Source organism: Haliotis rufescens, unplaced genomic scaffold (genome assembly GCF_023055435.1).
Source record: "Haliotis rufescens isolate VD_foot unplaced genomic scaffold, xgHalRufe1.0.p SCAF_2, whole genome shotgun sequence".
Classification (NCBI taxonomy): Eukaryota; Metazoa; Mollusca; class Gastropoda; order Lepetellida; family Haliotidae; genus Haliotis; species Haliotis rufescens.
In genome coordinates, this window is record NW_025963890.1 from 55,083,526 (window position 1) to 55,098,872 (window position 15,347).

Consider the following 15,347-nt stretch of genomic DNA (forward strand, 5'->3'; position numbering starts at 1 on the left):
TCAAAGCCACAGACTGTATTATGCTGTGGGGTGGGGGTATGAGGGAGGAGAGGTTGAGGGCGAATACAGGATGGTGGAGGATACATTTGATATTGTCCATGCCTGGTCCACAGTTGACGATAAAACTCATGCTCCTTGTCTTAAAGTCTGAAATACGACATTTACAATACGAAAAGAGACCACTGTAATAATCCCTTTATCATGTGATGTACTGCTTTGAATAATTAAACATATTTATATTCACAACAGTAAATGTAGAAACCGCGCCGGACAAAAATGAAATACCAAAATATATGTGTCAAGACCTATGGATTTTGCAAGTACACATCGCGTCAACGTATGGAGTTTACAAAAAGAACTTCTGCTAGGTGACCTAATTTGCATATTCTGTCGTCGATACAACTATCCATTATATGATAAAATTAGTATTCTTAGTTAGAGGATGCCTTGTATGTCTCAACAACAAAAATTGTTTCACTGAATAGAAATAATGATGCTCTATTTATACGTCCCATACGAATTCTGCGGTAACATTATCATAATTCTGCGTGTAATATTAAAAAATTCTTCTCTGAATTCTGAGGTAAAAACATAATCATTACCCCCTCTAAATGTAACTCTCATTTTTCCAAATCTGAAACGAAATAATTCCACAAAATGTCATTCTAAACTGTTATCCTTCTCAGCTGAAGAAGTGACACCTATTTTTTTACCTTTAGATGTAAACATGGTTTATGTAGACTTAATACCACCATAAAATTTCAAAGTAAGAAATATTCTTTTTAAGGATTCATATTTTGCATGTTTGTATCACTTGTTAAATATTTAGGCATCATTCGAGTGTAAAATTCGATAGACAAGCTTGAACATAATGAACATTAGTGTATTGATTGATTAAATATTATTGAAATATATTACCTTCAATGAGACCTTTCGCATACATATTCCACGGACTTGGCATCATTGCTCCAGGCAGTTCATGACAGTTGGTTCCAGTGATGCAGCGAGATGAGTGCCCATTGTACTTAAAGGAGGAACAGGTTGGCTGTGAGGAGCATAGCACTGCACATCCTCTTTTGGAAATAAGACTTACAATTTGACATTGATCATGGGCGACATTGTCGTTATCACATTGGCTGCGTGTAGGTAGACACATTTTAAACTTGTGTTTTGTTACTTGGTATGCTAAAGTTAGATGAACCAAAAGAATCAAATATATAGACGAAATCATTGTAACGAACGATGAAAGAGTTTTCAACAACACAAGAGCCTGCCGCCTGTTTTTAAGGATTTCAGGCGGCGGAATGGTGGATGAATAATTCAAATTATCATCCATTATTGGAATTTCATTTGTCTTCACATCATTAGAACTGTATTAATGTCACATGATTCCTGTCTTTTATTGGATAATTTTGACTTGATGGTGATTATATAACACTGATAATAACGACTAAGTGAATATCTTAAGATCCTAACAGCATGTTGCCTTTTCCCTCACCACTATTCTTGCCAATGGAATCTGTTTCGGAAGATCGAGACTAATATCTCCTTGGTGTTGACGTTTTATATTTGCAAGTTCTACAATATCACTGACTGGAATTACATCGTTAAATTCTTTTATTATAAAACCCGAATCAGCAAAACTTTGGCTTACTTTGTTTGGGGTTTGGGGTATTTTATCGCGACTGAACAGCCTAAAACCCTGTTGATATCAACCACATGGGATGTGCTGCCTCCATTTAGTATAACCTGTGAGTGGATGCAACTGACGACTCACACAGGACAGTTTTGCAAAAACTGTTGAAGTGAATGCTTCGCAATAGGTAAGGTAAGGTAAGGTAAGGTAAGGTAAGGTAAGGTAAGGTAAGGTAAGGTAAGGTAAGGTAAGGTAAGGTAAGGTAAGGTAAGGTAAGGTAAGGTAAGGTAAGGTAAGGTAAGGTAAGGTAAGGTAAGGTAAGGTAAGGTAAGGTAAGGTAAGGTAAGGTAAGGTAAGGTAAGGTAATCCAATCCAATCCAATCCAATTCTGTGCAAAACAATCCAATTCTGTGCAAAACATTAAGCTCCTGTAGTTGTTTTATATGACCCAAAACAAAACATAGACAAACTGATAAAGAGATGTACATTGGACCTTTATTCCATAACAGGAAGAGTGCGATCATCAGTTTGTGTTGACGCTGTTAGTTGTTGTTGGAAGAAGACCTGAAGCCTGCAGGTCGTAGGCATTTACAACTTTGTTGAACAATCGTTTAGTTTTATCACGGAGTACCAGTTTAAGGTGGATGGTGATGAGGTGAAATGAGGTGTAACGTCGCGATTGATGATTGCACTTATATATCGACGTGCATGCACGTGTGTTTGTGGCTGCTTAAAAAAGTAAAACTGACCCCGAGCCGGCAAGTTCTTGTTTTAGCCCCTTTATGCCGAGCGCTAGACAGGGTAACAACAAGTACCATCTTTTAACGTATTTTCGTATGACGCGGCTCCGTGCGGACGCTCTACCACTAGATCAATTACTAGATCTTGCCTAGCCTATGAAATACACAAACTTAAGCGTTCGGTTCAAAATTTAAAAAAGAGGTATCTACTCTACAGTGGGACTACATAAATATTTAAACACAGTTGGTTTATTTCCTAGCTGAACGTCATTTGGTTCACATATGGTTAAAATGAGTAGACAGGGAACCATTGGCTTGAAACGCTTTGTGGGTCATTAAAGTTGGTTGGTTTGTTGTTTAACGCCGCACTCAGCAATATTCCAGCTATATGACGGCGGTCTCTAAAAAATCGAGTCTGAACCAGATAATCCAGTGATTAATACCATGAGCATCGATCCACGCAATTGGGATCGATGACATGCATTAACCAAGTCAGCGAGCCTGACCACCCGATCCCGTTAGGCGCTTCCTACGACAAGCATAGTCGCCTTTAACGGCAAGGATGGGTTGCTGAAGACCTATTTTACCCTGGATCGGATCATAAAGGACAGCGGGTAGACCACAGTGAATAAGTATTTGTCTGCCATTTCTTATCCAGACATTTTGTTGATCATAACACAGAAATTGGAAAGGAGCAAACCTATAAGGTTGCGATATTTTCGGTGCAAAGTTTTTTCATCCTGATGACAAATTACCTATCTTGTTTTATCATGTGTCATACATAATTAAAACAGTATCTTAAGAATGCGTCCAAATGAATATCATATTTCCGCCATGGGTTTCCAACAGGTTGATGTATGTCCGTTGTGTTTGCCCTGGAGCGGCAGGGTTCATTTAGCTCACCGTATGAGTTCACTGACATATTTAACTCACCTTATTAAGAATATCTCCATACTCTCTTTACTATAACATTTATTCAAGGCATTTTAGCCTTTCAAGATAAATATAAAAAATACGTACAATTCTAAATACAGCAAGCATGCTCTCAGGTACCCAAATTCAACACATCAGCGAGATTTATGAGCAGCAAATTGTCAAGAAGGCGCGTAAGATATTAAATGACAGTAGTCATATTCTTCATTCCGAATATCAGTTTCTACTTTCTGACCATTATAAAAACAAGCAGGGCCTGGAAATCATTCGTACCAATGAAATGCATTTTTTGCTTGTTTGTTTGTTAACGCCGCACTCATCAATATGAGCTAGATGACGGCCGTCTCTACATAATCGAGTGAATACAAGACAATCCAGTGATTGACATTGAGTATCGATCAACGAAATTGGTATATGATGACATGCATCGGCCAAGTCAGTGATTGATATCATGAGCATCGATCCACGTAATTGGGATACGATGACATGCATTAAGCAAGTCAGTGAGCCTGACCACCCGATCCCGTTAGTCGCCTCTTACGACAAGCATATTCGCCTTATACGGCAAGCATGGGTAAGAGAATTGAATTCTGCGGTTCAAACAGTTTACAGTACAGATGTGGGGATCTACTTTCAATTTTATAGATAAAGAAAAATATCTGTACAAGGGCCATCTTTGACTTCATTGTTACGTCAGCGACCGTTATAACACGATTCATTGTGTGATATAAATAACAACTGATTTACAAATCGTAATCGGGTTACCATTATAAAACCATTGTCTTGAACGGGTATTCTACCCCCTTTTCTAAATTGGATAAAATATATAATATTTTGCAGTTAACATTCCTATCTTTCGAGTAGTTTTACTTGAAAGATTAGCTGGTTCTTTGGCATCATCTGCTAGTAGCAACATACAAAATATGTAGAGAAATGAACCCCTGGATTGTCAGACTCGATTATTAACAGACGGCCGTCATATAGCTGGAATTTTGCTAAGTGCGGCATTAAACAACAAACAAACGAATAGTAAAACACTAGCCTGATTAGTTTTGACTAGTCAGTACCAACAAATTTAAGATTACGTCCCTCCGGTATTTGTCATATTGAAGATGAATTTCCATTCGACATGTGTGCGAATCCTGAAATAATTGAAAGAACTTATGTCAGCATAACATCTTCGTTGGACGATTCCATTGAACAGTCTGTTGAAGTAACTATTGTGTTATCATGTGTTTTTATTTCACAAAAACTAGACACAAGCGGTCACTTGACGGCCAATTTTAAGAAATGACTTTCATTTTGCGTGAAGTTATACTCTTCGCTGGGCTCTTGAACTTCACCATTTTCCAGAGCTGCGAAGTTCCTTCAAATCCTTCCTTCCGTAGTGTTCTCCGTCGAAACTAGACATGCCATCGGTAAGATTAAACGTCCTTAAGATAGGGACTTCTAATTTTGTCAAACAAGGTTCCATTTGGAAATTAAACTTTTCTACAGACGAAGCACTTTGTTTATAATAAAAAGGAGATTTGAACAACCCAGGAGCATGTGCGTCCATCCAGATCACCCGTGGCCACACTGTCCGCATCTTCTTTAATTGCATAACAAGCGGCGACACGTAGTTCCGACAGATCAGATTCACGTTGAAGTCATCGTGCACGCCAATACCGAAAAAGACGATCGACTTTCGGCCGGCCAGGGATAGAGATTCTTGTTCTATCTTGATCCCATCGGCAGCGTGTGTGTAGTATTTCATTTCCAAATTCGCTGTTCCGTTACATGTCTTAGTTTTGTATCGGAGATGAAGACGGCAGGTTTTCTCAGAAAACATATGCAATCCTTTGCAGCTTTGCTTAATGTCTGAAAAAAAATGTAATTTTATGATTCAGCAGTCCTACATATAAGCTGCCATCAGATTAATACCAGTGAAATTGATGCTTATAACACATTGGTCTTTTTCACACGGGTGGTTGGTAAGAGTTGGTTGGTTTGTTGTTTAACGCCGCACTCAGCAATATTCCAGCTATATGACGGCGGTCTGTAAATAATCGAGTCTGGACCAGACAATCCAGTGATTGATATCATGAGCATCAATCCACGCAATTGGGATCGATGACATTCTTCAACCAAGTCAGCGAGCCTGACCACCCGATCCCGTTAGTCGCCTTTTACGACAAGCATAGTCACCTTTTACGGCAAGCATGGGTTGCTGAAGACCTATTCTACCCCGGACCTTCACGGGTCGGTTGGTCAGAGGTTTCCATTTATTAATGTACTGAAAATAATTACCCTCTCCTAATGTTTGTCACATTTGTGTATGACCCTTCCCATGCCCTTGTACAATCTGGACATGAACTTCCCTCAAAATGCAAAAATTACTACGTTTTATTATGAAATGTCTATTTTAACGTAGCCCTCCCCAAATATGTGTATTATTTTGTATGACCCTCCCCTAAGTACTGTCATATGTTTTGGTGACAATCCCCTGATTGCCTCAGATGACCGTGAAGATCCGGGGTAGCATATGTCTTCAGCAACCCATGCTTGCCATAAAAAAGCGACTATGTTTGTCGTAAAAGGCGACTAACGAGATCGAGTGGTCAGGCTCGCCGACTTGGTTGATGTATGTCATCGATCCCAATTGCGCGGATCGATGCTCATGATTTTAATCACTGGATTGTCTGGTCCAGACTCGATCATATACCGAACGCCGTCATATAACTGGAATATTGCAGAGTGCGGCGTTAAAGAACAAACCAACCTCAGATGGCCGCCCCCTTATTATCAAAATGGTTATGTTAAGTTCGTCGCAACCTGTTGTATAAATATATTACATTGGTGACACTTCTGAAAATTTACATGACATCTCCTGTTGTACGAATGACAGGCTGTAGGAATAGTGACGCATAATGCTGAACTGATTTATTTCTGAACAAACTGTATTTAACGAGATTTTAGATATTTTGAAGTTGAACTTATGTACCAGTTGGTTAAAAATTACTCGACTTCGATCTAAATGAACTTGACTTACTTCCGTTACTCGTCACTATCCATGGCTACAAAAGTTTGTTTGTTTGTTTGTTGTTTAACGCCGCAAGAAGCAATATTCCAGCCATATGCCGACGGTCCGTAAATAATCGAGTCTGGGGCAAACAATCCAGTTATTGACATAGTGAGCATCTGTCCACACAATTGGGATACGATGACATGCATCAAGCAAGTCAGCGAGTCTGACCACTCGATCCCGTTAGTCGCCTCTTACGACAAGCATAGTCGCCTTTTTACGGCAAACATGGGTTGCTGAAGACATATTCTACCCCGGATCTTCACGGGTAGGCTGCCAAAGATAGTTGTTCAATGAAAAATGTGTATTCAGCACTCTCTATCAGCTTCCTTCAGACAAAAAAAGATCATTTAATGAACTTCATAACTTCATAACATCAATGACGCAATCAATCCTATAGCCACGTAACAAATGTTACTCTGGCAAGTGTGGGTTCGAATCCATGACGGGACTCAACCCCAAAAAGTACGAGAATCTGTACTTTACTAAGAAAGTGTTATCCCAAATATACATTTGTTACATTTGACCACTTTCTAAATGGCATTGTGTATTCACTCCTATAGCCGTTCTGACGTGACCCGTAATGAGATGTCCCCAGATCTTTGTTTAGCGGCAGCAAGAACAAAGATCTGATTTTAATGAGATTGACAAAAGCCTGGCTTTGTCTCACCTTCTGAGACGCTGTCATTTATGGCACCATAGTCCATATCACCAGCGATGACCAGAAGCAGAGCTGTATAAACATGGCGGACGAGGGAGTCTCAAACAAAGTGGTGCGTGCTACCCGTAAGTAGGTCACATGCTTCCTGGGAACTAAAGACTCGGTAGGGACAGGCTGGGTGGGAGGGGACCCAAGTGGAGTACTCGGCGTGGGCGTCCTGTCGAATATCGTTACATTCCTCACAGACACACTGGGAAACATTTTTGTTCATACATATGTTGTAGAAGCAACAGGGCGTATATATCCTTTGGGGTCGCAGAGGGCTCGAAACTTTCTTGCAGATGGGTATACAACGTTACCGCAACGTCCATCTTGTCTTTGGTAGTTCGCTGGAAAACGAAACCTTGTATTTGAATATCTTAAAAAATGCATAATCTCAGAGTCCTCTTCCGGTGTCAAAGGTCGAGTTCGCCACGTACCCTGTGTGGTGTGACGTCACACATCCGGGCACTGTTTCGTATGGATCAGTGAAGTGGTACTCGCAGAAGACTTCGGGGACTCAACTGATTTTTCTGTGGCAATAAAGTAGCTGAAAATAAACAGCAATGAAACCAAAAATACCACGCAAAAGCGACACAGCGTCAGTGTTAGCGCCTTCATAGCGTTTACCAGAATTCCAATATTGAGGAAGAGCGGACCAAGATGAACTTCGCAAGACTACGCAAGAGTCAGCAATGGAAACAGTCGACAGTATGAGAAGAATACCATACCACTCTGTTCACGCAGGAGTCGATCGCTATTGCTCTTAAAGCTGTTCCAAGGTCCGAGTGTGTCATCCGAGGTGTTTGATCAACATCTGAATAAATGATAATGTTTACTACCTGAGATGTAATTTTGTATCAACTGAAAGATATCGACCTGCCAGTATCATTATTTATTCAGTGAGGTAACTATCAGTATTTTGATTAACAATGGCTTTATACATTGTAGGTATGGTATTTTATACTTGATACCATTAATAATAATAATAATAATAATAATAATATAAATAATAATATATAGCTGCAAAGCAGCAATGGCGAGCTCCAAGTAACACTGCGCACAAACGTCCACGTTCGAATCCTCAAAGGGTTTCCTTGTGCCAAATCCGTCAAATGTAGGTACCACTTGCAGGGTATCGCCGCTACGAAATTGGCGTGTGCCGGTGTGTCCAAGTCTTTTCTAAACCCATTTCCGTTCTCAACATGTTAGATTCCTCAAAGGGTTTGCTTGTACCAACTCTGTCAAAAAGCCGCTACGAAATTGGCGTGTTCCAAGGGTGTCCCAAATATTTATCAAATATTACCACCAAGCGGTGTTACTTTAAGAATGCAACCATGAACAAAACATGAGATACATATGGTACACTAACTTCATGTAACTTGCAATGGTTTCTGTCAACAACCTTACAAGATATGATCTTTAAAGTAAATATTCGAGGGGAAAATGGCTAAAAAAGGTATAAAAAACGAGTTTGTTGTGTTATGTGTGGAGACAATTCTCAGAAAGATTGGGACCGCCTCCGTGCTCTAGTGGTAGAGCGTCTAGTGGTAGAGCGGAAGGTCCGGGGTCCGATCCCCGGCCGCGTCATACGAAAAGACGTTAAAAGATGGTACTTGTTGTTACCCTGTCTGGCGCTTGGCATTAAGGGACTAAAACAAGGACTGGTCGGCTCGGAGTCAGTATACTGAGTGGGGTATTCATGATAAACTGCGGCATGGTATCTCAGTGAGCTAGCACTATAAATCGGCATCAGTCCGGCCTAGTAAAAGCAGCCACACAAACACACACACACGTAAATGCACGTCGCTATATAAGTGCAATGGTTCAAAATGAACTTTGGGGTCTGATGGTCAGATCCTCGGTCAGATCGGGACTGACCATCATCGGGGACAAGTAGCTTCCTGATGTTTTCAATTTTGCTTGAGAAATACAGGTTGAAATTTTCAGGTGTAGTATATCAATAATTTATTTCACGATACAATCAAATACTTACACCATCAATTTATTAAATGATATTAGTAAAGAATTAATGCTGTAAATAAAACATTATTGGTATCACCATGAAAATAATTAACGATAATGGAACATAATCAATAACAAACTGGTAAGAAATGTGAAAATTGCTTGGCATACAAACGGCAATGCTTCAATATCGGGGTCAATAACGATACAATTGGATTCATGTGCGTCACTGGCCACACGGGTTCCAGGTGAAAATGCCGTTCAAATAACGCTATTGATCCATGTAGCTAAAATACACATAAGGTGAAGGGGCAGGTGGTGAGATACTAAATCTGTGGAAACTCATGTAAAAACTGTTCCTGTTATTGTGATTGTGTTAGCAACATGAATTATAGTAAGGTGCTGAACCTTTGATATTATTATTTTATTTTTTATTTTTTCGGGGGGAAGAGAGAGAGAGAGAGAGAGAGAGAGAGAGAGAGAGAGAGAGAGAGAGAGACACAGAGAGAGAGAGACACACAGAGAGAGAGCGAGAGAGAGAGAGAGAGAGAGAGAGAGAAGGAGAGAGAGAGATGGGGTTGTATTGATTACAATTTCATTAGGGCATTTTTGGGGCAATTCTCTTTATAAAAAAATGAATTGCGTCACTGTTAAGTTGGCAACTATTTGGTCATTGTTCTTGAAAAGGGGACTTCATGTGGTCGCCAAAGAAGCTCGTGTTAACTGTACAAATCCACCCATTGCCATTTTGTTAACCACAACTAGTAAAGTCGGGGTACAGTCCTGATACGCCCGCAAGTAACGGTTGCTTAACCACGCCACTGTTGTGACAAGCATGGGGATCGTGTCAAGGTCTGTCATGCGATGGTACCGAGGTGATATTTCAATATAGTTATATTTCAAATTAAGAATTTACCAAGGGTAGACACAACTTACATAATAACACACATGGAAAGAACCCAGTCTAATTTATAAAATTGTGTACAGAATATTGGCACTGTATATGTATATTTATTTTCGTTTTGAATAACATGTACGTTTACATTCCAACATTATTTGACACGGCGCCACATTGCTGGATGGTTGTCTGGTCACTCTGGAGATGGCGTTATCAAGCGCCCTATATTACGTCTGTTTGGCGGCAGGCAACAGCCGACATTCCGCTGCATGATCTGGATTTCTGTTGCAGTTTGCTCATCTTTAATCATGTCTATAAATTAGTCATGGTCATCAAAGGCGCTGACTTTTGTGTTGGCTGCATCGGCTTCTTTCAAAGCGCAAACCCAAAGGTCCCCGCCATCACAGCGGGAGGACACAGAGGCAAAACTATCTGACACAATTTCTTTATTAAATCTTTTAATTTACTATGATGAAATTACTTACTTCCAATTTCTTCTGTCTGTCTGTGACACAGGTGTGGCATTATCTCTGATCATCTGCTTCATGTTGGACAGGATATTTTCAACAAAGACCTTAGAATCATCAGTATGGTGATTGTGGACGGAACCTTGTCATCTTTGGTGTTGATGGTTGCGGTACGACCTGAGGTTGAGTAGGCCCTATGATACTGTTTGTGCGCCTGCTCTTTATACGATACCTGTATACACCAAAGACTAAGTTACGACCATCGCGTCCGTTCTAAATAATCTGTACGTTGACCTGAGCATTAGTCATAATGACATGACGACGAATTCTACACCCCAAGCTTATATTCCACAATGAATATCATTTACGAATTTCAATGAATATCAGCTCACACCAATTTACACTTGTTAGAGGGGTACACAAAGTACGTGATCTAGACTACCAGTTGTCGGACTTTCGTTTTTGTGGAAACCTCGGTGGCTGAGTGGATTAGATCGCTGACTTTGTGTGCTGGCGATTAGGTGCCGCACTCTGGCAGTGTGGGTTCGAATCCCGGGCGGGACTCAACCCAAAAAGTACGAGAATCTGTACTTTACAAAGAAAGTGTTATCCCACTTGACCTATGACCACTTTCAAAATGTCATTGTGTGTTCATAGTTCACTTGTCAGTTAAAACCTAGTTGATATTGAATTTAGTTCACTTGTCAGTTGAGGAGGATGAACTCTTTACTCTGTGCATGTTCCGTAATGGGGAAACAATGAGTCTGTTAATTCTGCTTCCTGAATCAACAGCTTCAATTGATTTCTCCGACCTAAACCACGTTATGGTTGATATAGAATTTCTCTAAAAAATTTCATAATGATCTATAGTTGCGTCATCTTAAATTGCACAAAATGCACGTTTGGCATGGCTCAGAACCAGAAACAACAACAGCGTAACCTTATTACAATGGATTACTGGTTTAAGTACAACCATGGAGAAGGCTGTGGTTGGGAGGCTGGTGCCACAAGGTTCACATTAAGAACGCCATGTTGTCTTACTGGTCTTTCAACATCCAATCCAAAAGTCACAAAATTTAATAACATAGTCAATACAATCGTTCAATATATCAATAGCAGATTTGAGCTTGAGATAATATCTCATCAAAATTGTCAATGCGAGAGAATAACCGACATAGATGTTCTGCCGAAACAGATTCCTCTTGACGTAAAGGGCAAAAAGCTGTGGAAATTATATGAATGGACCACTGAAAGTCAGTGATGCCACCAGGCGGAGATAACAGATTATACCAGATAACATGTGACGGCGGAGACATAGGGGCGTCATGGAACATTCAACTTGCAGAGATATATTCAAAATAACAGATCATTACCGAAATGCAAAGAAATATACAGTGATAGTAATGGATGGGTAGAAATGTTGGCGGTGTGTTGTAAGGATGTGTAATAAAAAAACGTTACGTTTGAGATGACTTGATCAACAGTAGGCCATGCCCCCACGATTTGCCAAACATTTGTCCATACGGTGTGGCATGGTCTGCATCAACCTCCCAATGACAGTATGAGGGAGTCCTGACCACTCCTCTTGCAGCGCCTGGCCCAGTGTCGGCTAACGTAGCTGTGGCCTTCGACGTCGGAGTTCACGTCTCCCGATCATGTCCCAGACATGCTCCATGGGGCTAAGGTCAGGACTCATGGCCATTGGTATGTTAACTTTCAGTTTTTCGTAGGGATGAACCTCTGATAAATACTATATTAACATCATTGATGATTTCTTGTGTATTGTGTGTACCATGTGTCTGCAAGGTTGCCTAGCCTATATTCCCTGCCTATGATACACTGAAACAATATTTTGATAAAACAAAAACTCATGTCATCCTGTGAGAGTACAAATACCTTCAAAGTTCATCATTGATGATTTCTTGTGTATTGTGTGCACCATGTGTCTGCAAGGTTGCCTGGCCTATATTCCCTGCCTATGATACACTGAAACAATATTTTGATAAAACAAAAACTCCTGTCATCCCGTGAGAGTACAAATGCCTTAAATAATCCATGTTTACATTTACATCGATATTGCAACAGGTACACCATCATCAACCAGAATATAATCTTACTATTGTTTGTATCAACTGACGAATCATGTGATGTGACAAAGTGATACTGGTATATAACATATATAACTGACATGCAAGAAGTCTCACAGATGATAGGCCACAGCTAATCACTGAGGATTTGAAATCACATGTTGAAAATATAGCATCTTCATCAAAAGCAGAACAATGAATCGCCGATTTGCCGCAATATTGGTTCACACGATAGTACTCGATAATTCATACCGTTCGGTTTTCAACATGGGGCTTATCGGCAACATATATTTTGCGTTACAGGTCCTTGTGTTCTTTGAATTCCTCCCAGCGCTATTCCTAATATGGAGACCGCCTCTGTGGTCTAGTGGTAGAGCGTCTGTGCGGATAGCGGAAGGTCGGGGATTCGATCCCCGGCCGCGACATACCAAAGGACGATAAGATTGTGTGTTTGTTGTTGAATGCCGCACGCAGCAATATTCCAGCTATACGACGGCGGTCTGTAAATAATCGAGTCTGAACCAGACAATCCAGTGATTGACATCATGAGCATCCATCTACGCAATTGGGACTCGATGACATGCATCAACCAAGTCAGCGAGCCTGACCACCCGATCCCGTTAGTCGCCTTTTACAACAAGCAAAGTCGCCTTTTACGGCAAGTATGGCTTGCTGAAGATCTATTCTACCCCGGATCTTCATGGGTCAAGATCACATCTTCACTGGCGCTTGGCATTAAGCGGCTGAAACAAGGACTGCTTGGCTCGGAATCAGTATACTGTGTCTGAGTGAATTATTCATGTTAAACTGCGACACGGTATCTCAGTGGGCTTCAGCAACCCAAGCGTGTCGTGAAAGGTGACTAGCTCTTGGTTAATGCATGTCATCGCATCCCAAAAGATCGATGCTCTTGATTTCTAACGCCACACTCAGCAATATTCCAGCTATACTAGCGGGGAAAAAGAAACTGTGCTTCACACAAAGTTGTGTAAAAGTTTCGTTATTGAAAATAACACAATATTTAGTCATTCTGATCATACAATCTTTGGTAAATAATAATATATGACGACGTATGTACGATACGCCCAAAAATATCGTTAGGACTGTTGCGGATATGACCTTCAATGGTGTTATGTTTGTAATGACTATAGTTCTGTTTGGAATACTGATTGAAAATAGTGACATAATATCGGAATCTGTTTGATCAAAGTTGGGATAACAGAATACCATGCCACATGGTTAGACCAAGATACACAAAACACCTCGGTGCATCCCCTTGTCAGACAAAGACAGTGTACGAATAGGACACTGCATATTAACGACTTTCCGATTATGACATGCAGTCTGTGTTCAATTACATATATGTGTCGTTCTGGTGGAAATTGGTATAAATACACTGGGTGAATATTTGCATTGCTTCGATCCACCAATGTTCATAGTACCCATTCTATGCCTCTCCCATATGGACCAATGAGATTCCACCTCTCGTATCACATGCATTTGCTTCAATCAAAATGGTGGCGCCCAGTCAAGAGGATCTGATCGACCATCAAGATCTATTTTGTGTTGAAACGGATCTTACTTCGCGAAGTACATCATATCACGCGAGCACCTTGATTAATAACATGAAAAGATTTGGAAAATATCTGTTGACAAAGATTTGGCGATGCACATGTTTTGGCAATCCTGCAATCGACCGAAATCTTCATGACAGTTTACGAACCGGATTGCGATTTCGGTGCGCGATTTTGATTGCACTGTGCATAGTCTCGTCAGTCCAGCCAAAATATAACTCCATAATCCCAGCCTAGTTCGGCAAGGGTGGAAACTGGACTTTTACAGTCAGTAAACTCTCTTGCCTCGGGAAGATGGGAGCTGGGAGACTGGTCTATATAGACTCCCTGGTTGGAACTAGCATGTTAAGTTTCCAGCTTCATTGGTCCAGTGCTTTCTGAGGAGATGAAGTTTACATACTTTCCCCTTTCACATACACCTGGTGTTATCACTGACTTTCAATGATCTGTCCATATAATTTTCAGAGCTACTTTGCTTTTTGCGGCCAATGGAATCTGTTTCGGCCGAAAATCCAGACTGATTATTCTCCTAGGTTGACTATGTTTACAGAGCCAAAATGTATTTTGAAAGAATTTAAGAGAACGGTCAACATGGCCAAGTCAAAAAGGGTTAAAAAACGTACATATTGCAAAAAAAACAGAATATATTGTAGAGTCACACAAGGTTGATGTGAGGTATGAAGTACCAAGCAACTGTGCTGAGGTGAGGTGAGGTGAAATTGAGTTTAACGTCGCGTCCAAGATTATTGCACTTATATAGCGACGTGCATGCACGTGTATGTGTGTGTGTGGCTGCTTGTACTAGTCCGGACTGATGCCGATTTATAGTGCTAGCTCACTGAGATACCATGCCGCAGTTTAACATGAATACCCCACTCAGACACAGTATACTGACTCCGAGCCGACCAGTCCTTGTTTTAGCCCCTTAATGCCGAGCGCCAGACAGGGTAACAACAAGTACAATCTTTTAACGTCTTTTTGTATGACGCGGCCCGGGATCGAACCCTGGACCTTCCGCTCTCCGGGCGGACGCTCTACCACAAGACCACGGAGGCGGTCCAACTGTGCTGAGCATCTGAGTGGGAGTTGCGATGGCTGCCGTCCATTTTGAGCAAACAGTGAGTGAGTGAGTTGGGTTTAACGCCGCTTTTAACAGTATTCCAGTTATATCGCGGCGTGTCAGCTTAATGTGGGAGGAAAGCCCGAAGTGATGCAGGTCTTAGACGTTTACCACTTCGGTGAAACCCACGAGCACGGGTATGGTGCTGACAAACCTAGAAACA